Here is a 15,453-nt window from a genome sequence, read left to right as displayed (position 1 = left end):
CAAATTTGAGAGTCCATTCAGGCCCTTGAGTGTGAATGGGTTGGGTCAAAGGATCTGTTTCCATGCTGTATGACTCTATGAGCCCATTGTACCATTCAATGAGATCAATGTTGATGTGTGGCCAAAGTCCATATACCTGCCTTTGGTCCATATCCCTTTCATATCTTTGTTTAATACAAACGTATCCATCTCAGCTTTAAAATTAACAACCAATCCAGCACCTACTGCTGTCTGCAGAAGACAGTTCCAGACCTCTCCCACCCTTTGAGTGCTGAAGTACTTCCTAACATCTTCCCTGGTCGCCACATTACCAACAGGATGTGGACGCTTTGGAGAGGGTGCAGAGAAAGTTTACAAGGGTGATGGAAGGTGCTAGCTATGAAGAGAGGTTGAGTTGGTTAGGTTTTCATTAGAAAAAAGGAGATTGAGGGGGGACCTGATTGAGGTTTACAAAATCATGAAGGGTATAGACAGGGTGGATATTAGCTTTTTCCTAGTGTGAGGGATTCAATAACGAGAGGTCACGCTTTCAAGGTGAGAGGTGAAAAGTTTAAGGGGGATATGCACAGCAAGTACTTCACACAGAGGGTGGTGGGTGTCTGGAACACATTGCCAGCAGAGGTAGAAGGGGCAGGTACAACAGATTCATTTAAGATGTGTCTGGACAGATGCATGGGGAGCAGAGGGATACAGATGCTTAGGAATTGGGCCACAGGTTTAGACAGTAGATTTGGATTGGCTCAGGCTTGGAGGGCCGAAGGGCCTGTTCCTGGGTTGTAAATTTTCTTTGTTCTTTGTACTTTGAATGGTCCAGCTCCTAATTCTCACACAATGCCCCTATCTCCAACCACTGGAAATAGTTTATCTTTTATCTACGTCGTCTTTTTCCTGTTAATACCGTGAAGACTTAGTTTGGGGGCTGATGAAGCAAATTCACAATGGTCACACAGGAACAACACAGAATCAATTAACATCAGATTGACACCTCAGTCAGAAGAGATGACAGGATAGTTCCTGGGCATTATGAAATCATCACACTTGCTTGGATGAAGGCACTGCATTGATACTGGGGCTGAGATTATGACATAACTCAAGGTTACATCCTGCATCTAAGCATGCAGCAGAGAATCCTCCCAGCAATACCAATGTTAACACTCCTCATTGTGTCGAGTTCATAAGGCACGAACAAGCCTCACATTAGAATCATCCATTACCTAATTTTCCGCCAAGTTCCACTTCTGTGTGTTAATTCCAATTCTCCCTTATCATGGCATCAGGTTTCCCTGGAAAGGATTAAACGCAGAGCCTGTAAGAACATGCTTTACAAACATAACTCACTTTATGAGGCTTAACACAAATATTTATAGACAGACAGGCACCTATGTTCTTTATGTATGATGAATAATTAAACCACAGATTCCCAGATTAACGCTAAATAAAATGTCATATACAAGACAATTTGTAATTAACCTTCATTTGAGAAAAGAAAGCCATAGCAATAGCAGAAGTTCTGGTGAAGGTCCAACAGGCAGCAGCTCATTCAAGGGTCTTAGGATTTGAAAGTGGCAGAAAATAGTGCAGTTCCAGAACTTTGGACCTCAGCTGCTAAAGACCCAGTTGTCAGTGGAGTAGATGAAAGCGATGGGCAAAAGATCAGAACTTGAGGAGTCATAGAGATCCCAGAGCATTGTAGGACTGGACGAAGGATACTGAGAAAAGCTTTATGTTTCTCTTCCTTATAGCCACAGAATATTCTCTAATCTTAAATCATGCTGCACTTATTTCAGGCTTGGTCTCCCTTGGCGCCTCATATCCTTTGATCCCACAGCTTAGGACACTCTGTCTTTGCCTTGAGGTCAACAAGAGCTCCACTGTAATTGGATCAACCTTCACTATCACTCTTAAAGCAAGATGATCAGACAAACCATGGGTTCGAGGAGATCACTTGACCCATCTAGCCAGCTCCACCATTCGATGATCATTTTTTGATAGTGTAAACCTCTGTCTTGCCTTTACAAAAGAATATGGGGACGGCAAACATGAGGGGACACAACTTTAAAGTGAGGGGATATAGGTATAAGACAGATGTCAGAGGTAGTCTCTTTGCCTGCAATGGTAGTAGATTTGCCAAGTTTAAGTGCATTTAAGTCGTCATTGGACAGGCATATGGACGTACATGGAATAGTGTAAGTGGGAAGAGCTTCAGATTAGTATGACAGGGCGGCGCAACATCGAGGGCCGAAGGGCCTGTACTGGGCTGTAGTGTTCTATGTTTGAATATAGGCACTCGGAGCAGGAGTAGACCATCTGGCCCCTCGAGCCGGCTCCGCCATTCAATAAGATCATGGCTGGTCTTTTCATGGCCTCAGCTCCAACTACCCACCCTCTCACTGGAACCCTTTACTGTTCAGAAATCTGTCACTGCCTTAAAAACATTCAATGAAGGTAGCCTCAACTGCTTCACTGGGCAGGGAATTCCACAGATTCACAACCCTCTGGGTGAAGGAGTTCCTCCTCAAATTGGTCCTAAATCCTGCTCCCCCTGACTTTGAGGCTACGCCCCCTAGTTCTAGTTTCACCCACCGATGGAAACAACCTCCCTGCCTTTATCTTTACTATTCACTTCATAATTTTGTGTTTCTATAAGATTCCCCCCACCTCATTCCAATGAGTATAGTCCCAGTCTGTCCTCATAAGCCAACCCCTCAACTCCAGGATCACCTAGTGAATCTCCTCTGCACTCCCACCAGTGCCAGTACATTCTTTCTCAAGTAAGGAGACCAAAACTGTAGCTGTACTTCCAGGTATGGCCTCATTAACACCCCATATAGCTGTAGAATAACTCCCCGTTCTTAAACTCCATTCCTCTAGCATTCCTTCTCTCTCCCACAGAGCCCTGTGAGCTTTGTTGTCTGAATCCACCAGCCATGATGTGGAGGTGCAGGTGTTGGACTGGGGTAGACGAAGTTAAAAATCATTTATTTAAATGAACCTGTTCAGGGATGCTATTATACCCTTCTGGAGCAGGTGGGACTTGAACCAAGGTCTGCTCAGTTCAGAGGGTAGGGACACTACCACTGTAATCACACAACACCAGGTTATAGTCCAATAGGTTTATTTGAAAGCACTAGCGTTTGGTGCACTGCTAGCTACCTGATGAAGGAGCACTCCAAAAGCAAGTGCTTCCAAATAAATCTGATTTGGAGATGCTGCTGTTGGACTGGGGAGCACAAAGTTAAAAATCACACAACACCCATCTGTTGGTCTATAACCTGGTGTTGAGTGACTTTTAACTAAATCCCTCAGCACAACAAACTGTTTAGATTAGATTAGACTTACAGTGTGGAAACAGGCCCTTCAGCCCAACAAGTCCACACCGACCCGCCAAAGCGCAACCCATCCATACCCCTACATTTACCCCTTACCTAACACTACGGGCAATTTAGCATGGCCAATTCACCTGATCCGCACATCTTTGGACTGTGGGAGGAAACCGGAGCACCCGGAGGAAACCCACGCAGACACGGGGAGAATGTGCAAACTCCACACAGTCAGTCGCCTGAGTCGGGAATTAAACCCGGGTCTCTGGCGCTGTGAGGCAGCAGTGCTAACCACTGTGCCACCGTGCTGCCCACTTGCTTTCAAATCATGGAAGGAGTTGGTTGAGCTCAGTTGGCTAGATTGTTGGTTTGCAGAGCAATATGATGATAACAGTGTGGGTTCAATTCCCATCACCACTTTGAGGTTACCATGAAGGACTCTTCTTCTCAACCTCTTCCCTCACCTGAAGCCTCGTATCCCCCCACACCCCCCAGAGTTAAATGACCTTCAATCGCCTCTCTCTGATAAGAGAGCAGCCCCTTAAGGTCTGGTAAGACAATGGTGACACCACAACAAATTATGGAAATGCTCATCGCGCCAACCCAATGTTTGCTAAGTATGGGCGGTAAATTGACACCTGAAAAATGAGCTTCCCTCACCAGAGCTGCTGGATACATCCTATCCCCTGATGAAAGAGCGTCACTCCGAAAGCTAGTGGGCTTCCAATTAAACCTGTTGGACTATAACCTGGTGTTGTGTGATTTTTAACTGGATAACATCCTGAGTATTCATGAGCTTTAGTCTCAATGTTTGCAGCTTCTAATATATGCACATAGACTGGGGAAATCATCAAAGATGAAACAGCAGATTTCAAGGAATTCCACAACAAAGGAAATGTTTGATGAGATCTGCTTGGAACCTGAGGAACTACATAACAAAGGAAGCATTTAAGTGAGGTCAAAAGTAAACACAGAAACCCTTCAGGCAACAACTCAACAACATGCCTGAGCACGGTTCTGTCTCCTGCACCACAACCAGCACTCAGAAATCCCAATTGTTTAATTTGAAAGTCTCATTACAGTCCCCGCCTCCAAATCCCACTGTGCCTGTGGAAGGACAGTGTCTATGCCAGAAGGTAACAGTGGAATGAAGGATATAGCAAGATCATAGCAGCAGAAGCAGGCCATTTAGCCCATCAAGGCTGCTCTGCTATTCAATGTTAAAAATCACACACCAGGTTACAATCCAACAGGTTTATTTGGAAGTAATTTTGAGTGATTTTTAACTTTGCCCACCCCAGTCCAACAGCGGCCCCTCCACATCACGACTGCTATTCGATGACGTCATGGTTGCTATTTGATGAGATCATGGCTGATTTGATAATCCTCACCTTCACTTTCCTGCCTTTTTCCCATAACCCTTGATCCTCTCCTGACTAAAATTCTGTCTGTCTCAGCCTTGGATATACTTAATGACCCAGCTTCAACAGCCCTGTAAAATAAATTCCACAGATTCCCTCCTCCCTGAGAGAAGAAATTCCTCCACATCTGGCAGAAGCTGGGGAAGTGATTGCTGGGCTCCTTGCCGAGATATTTGTATCATTGATAGTCACAGGTAAAATGCCAGAACACTGGAGGTTGGCTAACTGGTGCCACTGTTTAAGAAGGGTGGTAAGGACAAGTTAGGGAAGTTAGGACTAGTGAGCTTGACCTCGGTGGTGGGCAAATTGTTGGAAGGAATCCTGAGGGACAGGATGTATTTGGAATGGCAAGGACTGATTAGGTTTAGTCAATGTGACTTTGTGTGTGGGAAATCATGTCTCACAAACTTGATTGTGTTTTTTGAAGAACTACAAAGAAGATTGATGTGGGCAGAGTTATGGACGTGATCTATTTGGACTTCAGTAAGGCATTCAACAAGGTTCTACATGGGAGACTGGTTAGCAAGGTTAGGTCTCATGGAATACAGGGAGAACTAGCCATTTGGATACAGAACTGGCTCAAAGGTAGAAGACACAGGGTGGTGGTGGAGAGTTGTTTTTCAGACTGGAGGCCTGTGACCAGTGGAGTGCCACAAGGATTGGTGCTGGGTTCACTACTTTTCGTCATTTATATAAATGATTGGATGTGAATATAAGAGGTATAAGTTAGTAAGTTTGCCGATGACACCAAAATTGGAGGTGTAGTAGACAGCGAAGTTATCTCGTCAGAGAGATAACTGGTGATGGTTTAACTTGAGCATCACCATGCCTCAGGCAAGGGGAGAGGTTGAGAAGGAGACTTGGTAGGAATGTACCTGCACTATCGGTCTTATGCTGCAATACAAACCAACTGTCCAACTAACTGAGCTAACTGACCCATTATATTTTAATAAGATCTCCTCTTATTCTTCTAAACTCCAGTGAGTGCAGGCCTAATCTACTCAACCTCTCCTGTTAAGACAGACCTTCCCTGGTTGGTGTTTCGAGTCCAGATGACTCCTCATCAGAGCTCTGTTGAAAAGTCATCTAGACTCTAAATGTCAGCTTGCTCTCTCTCTCGCTCTCTCAGGATGGATTCCGTCTGACCTGCTGTGATCACCACCATTTGTTGTTTTCAGCATAGAATCCAGCGTCTGCAGTAATTTGTTCCTCTGTTGTTCCATACTCGGTGTCACCCTAGTTAACCTTAATCGGGACCTCCTCCAAGACCAGTACACCTTTCATTAGATAAAGGGCCCAAAGCTGTTTACAAAATTCCACTGTGGTCTGACTAGTGCCTTGCATGGAGTGGATGGGTTAAGATTGTAAGATATACCTTGAGCCCATTCCATCATTCACTTTGATAACGATTGATCTGAATCTTCGCTACATCCGCAGCCAGTTTGGATGAAGGGCTGATCAATTCCTGATGAACGTTTGCCCGAAACGTCGACTTTCCTGCTCCTCGGATGCTGCCTGACCTTTTCCAGCGCCACACTCTTCAACTCTGATCCCTAGCGTCTTCAGTCCCCAACTTCCCCATCTCGGATTCCTCAACATGAAAACCCTTGCACGGCAAAGTCTATGAACCTGAGTGTTGAAATTGTTAACTGATCGCCACCCTCCTCCCCCAAACCCTGGGGACACAGGCTCAGCAGTTTTTGCTGAGAGGGAGTTCGAAACAATATTTTGAGTGAAGAAATGAACACATGGTTCAGACCTTCAGCATTTGAGGACAAAGAGTCTCTCCATTTCCTCAGTCCAATCCTGTAATTGCTTTAAACAGCTCAATTAGATCACCCCATTAATCCACTGCAGAGATCACTATGGGATCTCTTAGTATTTGTGACATACATAAATGATGACAATGGGAATGTGGGAGGGATGGTAAGTATGTTTGTGCGTAATACAGGGATTGGCTGGGAGGTTGGTAGTGAGGAAGAGGGTGTTAGGTTACAGGATGATCTAAACGGATTGATCAGATGGGCAGATGAGTGGCACGTGGAATTTAACCCTGAAAACTGTGAGGTGATGCACTTTGGAAGAAATAACAAGACAAGGGTGTTCTCAATGAATGGCAGGGCACTAGCAAGCTCAAGGGAACAGATGGCTCGAGTCATTGACATGAACAGCACAGAAACAGACCCTTCGGTCCAACTCCTTCATGCAGACCAGATATCCTAGATTAATCCAGGATAGACCCCCAGGAAAAACTGTGGAACATGAATGTGGTATTGAAGGAGATGATGCTGGTACAAATCATTCATTGCGACAGTACCACCCCCAACAATCCCTGGAGTAAAACCCAGATGGTTACATTTCCCTTTGCTGTCGCTCAATGGGTAACACATTGACCTCCAAGTTACAACCCAGAGACCTCAGGACTGAGCAGCATGAAAATCAAGGCTGGTTCTCTCATAGAATCATAGCATCCCTACAGCATGGAAGCAGGCCACTCGGCCCATCAAGTCCACACCGACCCTCTGAAGAACAACCCACCCACCTACCCTATCCTGGCATTCCCCATGGCCAAGCCACCTAGCCTGCCCATCATGTAGGAACTCGAAGATCATTGCCCTGATGAGGCTTCAGACCGAGGTTCAAGTTGTCAAACATCCCAAGACACCACTTTGAAGAAATTTCGGGAGTTACCCCAAGTGTACACTTGGTTACAGACAACAATAAAAATGGCAGATGCTGGAATCCAAAGTAGACAGGCAGGCGGCTGGGAGAACACAGCAAGGCCAGGCAGCATCAGCAGATGGAGAAGTCAATATTGCGGGTATAACCCTTCTTCAGGACTCAAGAAGGGTTAATACCCGAAACAAAGAGTGTAGTTGCTAGAAAAGCACAGGCTGTGCTCTTCCAGCACCACGCTTTTCACTCTGATCTGCAGCAGCTGTAGTCCTCACTGTCTTCACTTTAATACCTGAAATGTTAACTTCTCCACCTCCTGATGCTGCCTGGCTTGCTGTGTTCTTCCAGCCTGCTGCTAGTCTCTCCCAAGTGTACAGGCCAACATTTATCCCTTGACCAGCATCAAAAGTAGAGCTGAAAAGGGAATTCCTGAAGAAAGGTTCAAGCCCGAAACATTGATTCTCCTGCTCCTTGGATGCTGCCTGACCTACTGCGCATTTTCCAGCAACACATTTTCAGCTCTGATCTCCAGCATCTGCAGACCTCACTTTCTCCCAGCATCAAAATTCACAGACTCTCTACTCAGGGTGGCATTGGCTGTTTGTAGGCACTTGCTGTGCACAAATTGGTTGCAGCATTTCTGACATTACAACAAAAAACGCATTCCATCATCTTCGCTTTGTGACAGGGCATGGCTGAGGAAAGCGCTATACAAATGCAAGTCTTTATTAACTCCCAGGATGTAGGGGGCACTGGCCTGGCTAGAAACGACTGCCCATCCCTAATTGCCTCTCGAGAAGGTGAGGCTAAGCTGCCTCTTCTACCACTGCAGTCCACCTGGGTGTTGGGGTGGCAGGATTTTAACCCAGTGACAGTGAAGGAACGGCGATACATTTCTGAAGTCAGGATGATGTGTGGAGGGGAACCTGCAGAAGGTGATGTCCCCTTGTACCTGCTGCCCTTGTCCTCATTTAATTCTGTTCTCCACAACAATAACGGTGAAGTGCAGCATTCCTGATTAATGGCAAGAGTTGGTAAGCACAGTGGTTATTTCACCAGGGACCTCAGCTAATGATCTGACTAAAAATCCCATCATGATCTCGACGGTATTTCACTCAGTCGACAATTTGTTTATTTAGATTAGATTCCCTACTGTGTGGAAACAGGCTGTTCAGCCCAACCAGTCCACACCAACCCTCCGAAGAGTAAACCACCCAGACCCATTTCCCTTTGACTGATGCGTCTAACACTATGGGCAAGTTAGCATGGCCAATTCATCTGATCTGCACATCTTGGGACGATGGGAGGAAACCCATGCAGACACGGGGAGAATGTGCAAACTCCACACAGACAGTCGCCGAGGCTAGAATCGAATCTGGGACTCCACTGCTGTGAGGCAGTAGTGCTAACCACTGAGCCACCACGAGTCTCAGGTTACATACTAACATACATATCGACAGGTTTAAGAACAGCTTCTTCCTCGCCATTACCAGATCACTGAATGATCCTCCCAATTTTTAAATTTAATGTTGATCTTGTTCTCTGTGCACCTTCTCTGCAGCTGTTACACTGTATTCCTTGCTCTGTTCTATTACCCGAATGCACTTTATAAGGTACTGGACATAAAACAAAACTTTTCAGTGTAATTAGGTACGTGACAGCAATAAATCAAATCAAATGTCAGGGATTATGCAAGAGGCAAGGGTTAAAATTAAAACTCTGGCCTCATCTAAATGCTCGGTGCATTCTGGTGGGCTAAGAGTCCTGAAGAAGGGCTTATGCCCGAAACATCGAATCTCCTGCTCCTTGGATGCTGCCTGATCTGCTGCACTTTTCCAGCAACACATTTCAGCTCTGATCTCCAACATCTGCAGACCTCACTTTCTCCTCAACTTTATTTTACAGGTCACTTTGAGTAATTTTACACTCCATTTTGAGTAATTTCAATACTGTCCACAGTCAAATGAAAGCAGGTATTTTTCACCCGTCCAAAATTGAGAAGGAAGAACTCCCGTGAGTCACGGGAGGAAATCAGGAGGAGGATGGGAAAGATGCAGTGAAATGTAAAGGTTAAGCTGAATTAACACAGTTTTGATGAGGGTCACTGATGTTGTTGGGAAAGCACAGCAGGTCAGGTAGCATTCGAGGAGCAGGAGAATTGATGTTTTGCGCATAAGTCCTTCATCAGGAATGACCTAGCAGTTATGGACCAGACCAAACCCCCTCGAACGATATGGAGAAAATAGTCTAGACCCTAACTTTGTCTTATTTTAAAGGCAAGTGCCAGGTGTTGCTTTCCATATGCAATTTGATTGGTCAAATTACCAGGCTTGAAGCAAAACACACTTTATTCATACACTATTGTTAAAATACAACAGAAGAAAAAAATTGAAATAACTTTATTGGAGAACTTGACAGAATGATAGATTACAGTGTTTAACTACTGAACAGTAACTGTTCCAGTATAGTAACAGAGCTGAAAATGTGTTGCTGGAAAAGCATGCCAAAACGTTGATTTCGCTGCTTGTTGGATGCTGCCTGGACTGCTGTGCTTTTCCAGCATCACTCCAATCCAGAATCTGGTTTCCAGCATCTGCAGTCATTGTTTTTACCCTGCTGGAAAAACATAGCAGGTCAGGCAGCATCCAAGGAGCAGGAGAGTCGACGTTTCGGGCATGAGCCATTCTTCAGGACCTGCTGCGCTTTTCCAGCAACACATTTTCAGCTCTGATCTCCAGCATCTGCAGTCCTCACTTGCTCCAGTATAGTAACATCCAATCACATACCCTTGGCAAAGGCAGATTCAGTAAATTAGATTGTCTCACATGTAACTCCAGTCTGGGGGGGAATAAACATCAAGAGACAACTGAGAGAGAGAGAGAATAGAAGGGAGAGACATACTGCTACTGAAAAACTAAAACTATAAATCCTGGTTCTGCGGCAGCTTCACTCCACCCATCCAGCCTGCTTCTATTGTTCCAACATTAAAAACAACTCAAGGCCTCACAAGCTGTTTACTGTATTGGCTTTGCGTAGTCTGATTGGCACCTCTGTCTCAACTTTTCTTCATTAAATAAAGGACAAAATACCTGTTCAGGGAGAGGTGGGTGCCACAGGGAGTGGAGTGCATTATTTCTCCCTCCAACTCTATTTTGATATAATCCCTGTCCTCCCCTTCACTGTTTGATCACACAGCATTGCCCTTTGATGTGAAGGGCACTGCTTATCACTGTCCACTCGGGTGTTTCCTTTCTTCCTAGTGGTGGAAACTGAATAAAGATTCGTACACCTTGTGTCTTTCTCCTCTGTAGGAGGAGAAAGTGAGAACTGCAGATGCTGGAGATCAGAGCTGAAAATGTGTTACTGGAAAAGCGCAGGTCAGTCAGCATCCAAGGAACAGGAGAATCGACGTTTCGGGCATAAGCCCTTCTTCAGGGCTTATGCCCGAAACGCCGTGTCTCTCACTGTGTCTCACACCTGCACACACACAACATGGGTGCTGGGGAAAAACTAAGTACTATCACACTTATGCGGTAGTGCTGGGGGGGGGGGGGGGGGGGAGGGAGGGGGGGGTAAATAAAAAAAGAAAAAATAAACAAGAAAAAACAAGAGTGAGGGATGGGTGGCTTGCTGGGTTTCTGGGGGTCTGTGTTGTATGCACTTTTTTAATGTAATTGGACTATCTAATATGTAAAAAATGTCATTGCTACTGCTTTGGAATGATTGAAACTGGGATTTGAGATATTTCCTCATTTCCCTGAAAACTGGTTGAACTGCAGGGTTTGGGGATCCTCTCCCTTGTCAAATTGCTGTTTCTCTGTGTACAACTGTCAAGGTTAATTGATTTGTAAACCGTGTATTGTTTAATGAAATATCTAATAAAAAATAAACTGGAGTATCAGAGGTCGTGTTCCCTCGGGGAGCTGGCTCTGAGGGAGCTGGGTCAGTGTAAAGTACGATGCACGTGTAGATAAAGGGGGACTTGGTGATGTGATACCAGCCTCTGTGGAGTTGTTTCACCAGATGTTTTTTTGTTCACCCTATGACGATCATTTCTCAGTCTTCACTAGACTCCTAATTCCCATCTTTGATTGGATTCAAGCTCCACTATCTGCTCTGGATGGGATTCAAATCCAGGTCCCCAGAATATTACCTGGGTCTTTGCATTAGCAGTCTGGCGTTAATATCACTAGGTCATGCCTTCCCAATTTTCTGGATTCTCTCTTCTGTCGGATCACTGGGTCAGTTGTGTCCACATTTTCGGAAGGATGCTTTGACCTTAGTGATGGTGCAGAAGACTGGGGAGGTATGGCCCTAGTGGTGTTAACACCAGACTGTTAATCCAAATGACTAATCAACGACTTGTAACACCACTGTCTGTCGCTTGTAATGAATGGTTAATGACTCTGATTAACACTACTGTCAGACCCGATTAGAGTGATATACAAGTGCATCGTGCAGCATGAAGCGCTGCTTTCTTGCAAATTTGGGTTTTATCCTGTTAATGACAGATAATTATTTTCTAATTTCACTAATATTTCCTGCCGTGTCCCATCTGTTTATAGCCGTTACTTCATTCTCAGAGCGTCACACAAGTGTGAAACTTTCTATTTGAATCCAAAAGTAAAAACGAGAGTGATAAAACTCTGCAGCAACCTTTAGATAAATGTCGTTTGGAGCCCAGATTTGTTCAAGTCACACAGAAAAGAAATCATCAAGAGACATAAGATTAATTTTTCTTCGTCAGATCCTTAATTGAAGGTGAACTCAAAATGTTATAATTGAGACAAACAATTTGGTGAAATTGCTTGATTTTTTTTATATATACTGTGCTAGCCTCAGGGGTCAGTTTCTTGCTACTGGAATAGAAAATCATAGATTCAAGCATTGAGCATAGAATTGAAAGTAAAACAGAAAGTGCGGGATACACTCAGCAGGTCTGGCAGCATCTTTGGAGAGAGAAACAGAGATAACATTTCGAATCCAGGGCTTTTCAGAACTTCTTGCAAGTTTAGTTAATCATAGAATCCCTATGCTGTGTAAGCAGGCCATTCGGCCCATTGAGTCACACCGACGATCATCCCACCCAGACCCATCCCTGTAATTCTGCATTTCCCATGGCCAATCTACTTAGCACATCCCTGAACACTATAGAACAATTTAGCTGGGCCGACCCACCTTAACTTACACATCCAAAGACGTGCAGGTATTCAGAGATGTGTAGGTTAAGGACATTAGTCAGGGGCAAATATAAGGTAGGGGGAATGAGTTACTCTTCAGAGGATCAGTGTGAGCTTGTTGGGCCGCAGGGCCTGTTTCCACACTGCAGGGATTCTACAAAGACTCTATTTTTGGACTGTGGAAGTAAACCAGCATAGACTTCACACAGGCAGGTACCTGAGGCTGGAATTGAACCTGAGATCGTGGGCATTGTGGGGCAGCAGTGATAACCACTGAGCCACTGTGCCACCCTATTAGGGTTGGAAATGTGAACCATGTTTCTCTCTCTCTCCACAGATGATGCCAGACCTGTTGATTTTCTCCATCATTGCATGTGTTTGGCTTTTATTTGAGGATATAATTGAAGGTTAACAAACAAACAAAAAGGCCAGAAGTGGGGCTGTTCACCCGTGATTGCACAATGTTCAGCATCATTCACGACTCCTCAGATACTGAAACAGTCCATGTCCGAATGCAATAAGATTTGGACAATATCCAGGCTGGCAAAAGGCAAGTAACATTCAAGCCACACAAATGCCAGGCAATGACCATCACCGAAAAGAGACAATCTAACCACCACTCCTTGACATTCAATGGTGTTACTATCACTGAATTCCCCACTATCAACATCCTGGAAGTTATCATTGACCAGAAAGTCAACTGCTCTCACCATATAAACATAATTTGGAGATGCCGGTATTGCACTGGGGTGTACAAAGTTAAAAATCACACAGCACCAGGTTATAGTCCAACAGGTTTAATTGGAAGCAGTAACTTTCAGAGCGACGCTCCTTCAGCAGGTGGTTGTCACCTTATGCAGGAGCGGTGGTCCGAAAGCTAGTGCTTCCAATTAAACCTGTTGGTCTATAACCTGGTGCCATATAAACATAGAGATTACAAGAGCAGGTCAGATACCAGGAATACTGCGGTGAGTAACTCACCTCCTGATTCCCTAAAGCCTGCCCACCATCTACAAGGCACAAGTCAGGAGTGTGATGGAATACTCCCCACTTGCCTGGATGGGGGCAGCTCCAACAACACTCAAGATGCTTGACACCATCCAGGACAAAGCTTCCCACTTGATTGGCACCACATCCACCACCGATGCTCAGTACAGTAGTGAGTACCATCTACAAGGTGCACTGCAGAAATTCACCAAAGATCTTCAGACAGTACCTTCTAAACCTACAACCTCTTCCATCTAGAAAGACAAGGGCAACAGATACATGGGAACACCACCACCTTTAAGCTCCTCTCCAAACCACACACCATCCTGACTTGGAAATATATCGCTGTTCCTTCCCAGTTGCTGGGTCAAAATCCTGGAATTCCATCTCAAAGATTGTGGGTCAACCCACAGCAGGTAGACTGCAACAGTTCAAGAATGCAATTCACCCCCACCTTCTCAAGGGGCAACTAGGGCCAAGCAATAAACACTGGCCCAGCCAGTGGCACCCATATCCCTCAAATGGATAAAAAAAACGTTCAGTACTCAGTGCTGTACCTATGGGAGAATTGTCAGGTGAATTGTTGTAAGAGATCCCAGACCATGGTTTCAAATAGCTGTGGGCAATATTTATCCATATATGAATGCCACCAAAGACAGACTGTCTGGTAATGCACCCATTGCTGCTTGAGGGAACATTCTCTTCACCTCTTTCTGTGATGGGCAACTCTTTGACCTCAATCACCTTTGTGCCAAAACAAAGTTGACCATAATTTAATATCTATATATGACCAACAGTAACAGGTGACTTCAGTGTCATAGAGTCATACAGCACGGAAACAGACCCTTCAATACAACCAGTCCATGCCAACCATAATTCAAACTAACCTAGTCCCACCTGGCCCATATCCCTCCAAATTTTGAACTTATCCAAATGCCTTGTAAATGTTGAAACTGCACACCCATCCAACACTTCCTCACACAAACCAACTCAGTATTAAAAAAACGTTGCCCCTTATGTCTTTTTAAAATCTTTCTCCTCTCACCTTAAAAAATTCTAACAGCCATGATCACCACCTTCCCGTTCTCCTGTAGGTTTACAAGAATAATACCTGGTTTTCAGGGATTAGGTTATGAAGGGAGATTGAGAAGGCAAATTAAACCTGCTTCTTCTCAAATTTAGAAGGTTAAGGGATGATAAGATATCGGAGCAGGCCATTTGGACCATCCGGTCTGTTCTACCATTTCATTATGGCTGACATGTTTTTCAACACCCTTCTCCTGCCTTCTCCTCATAATCATTGATCCCCTTACCAATCACGAACCTATCTCTGTCTTAAAGACATTCAATGATTTGACCTCCACTGCAGTAATGAGTTCCACAGAGTCACCACCCTCTGTCTGAAGGAATTCCTCCTCCTCTCAGTTCTGATGGGTCATCCCTTCACTCTGAGGCTGTGCCCTCGGGTCCTAGTCTCTCTTACTGTTGGAAACATCTGTTTCACTAATGGCCTATAGGGAAGAAAATCTGCTGCCCTACATGTGACTTCAGATCCAGAGCAATGTGCTTGACTTTTAACTGCCCTCTGGGCAAATAGAGATGGTCAGTAAAGCCAGAAATGCCCATGTCCCAGAGAACCAAATTTAAGAATGCCTTTGAGAGGTATGAATAGACTCTGAGTTGGGATGAGAGATGGTTGCTACGTGGAGGGCCTGCACAAGTTGGGAATTGTCACCTTCATATACGGAAGGCTAACAGGAAGTACACATTTGAAAGGCTTTGATAAGGTGAATGAGGATCTCTGGTGGGAGAAGGAGCTGTTAGCAGAATTGAGTGAAAAACTCGAGGCAATATTTTCTTTTTATTCAT

The 15,453-nt window shown here is 44.8% G+C and overlaps 1 protein-coding gene across 5 annotated transcripts in view; it reads right to left on the bottom strand.

Annotated features, from left to right (window-relative positions):
• hivep2a (HIVEP zinc finger 2a) overlaps positions 1-15,453 on the bottom strand; it is a 217,087-nt gene that overhangs the window by 34,631 nt on the left and 167,003 nt on the right. For all 5 annotated transcript variants that reach the window (XM_060831219.1, XM_060831218.1, XM_060831221.1 and 2 more), the window contains one exon: positions 1,215-1,283. The gene's annotated coding sequence lies outside the window, so the exon portion shown is untranslated. The remainder of the gene's footprint in view (positions 1-1,214; positions 1,284-15,453) is intronic.

Source organism: Hemiscyllium ocellatum, chromosome 10, assembly GCF_020745735.1.
Source record: "Hemiscyllium ocellatum isolate sHemOce1 chromosome 10, sHemOce1.pat.X.cur, whole genome shotgun sequence".
Taxonomy (NCBI): domain Eukaryota; kingdom Metazoa; phylum Chordata; class Chondrichthyes; order Orectolobiformes; family Hemiscylliidae; genus Hemiscyllium; species Hemiscyllium ocellatum.
This window is presented reverse-complemented; position numbering and strand designations above follow the sequence as displayed.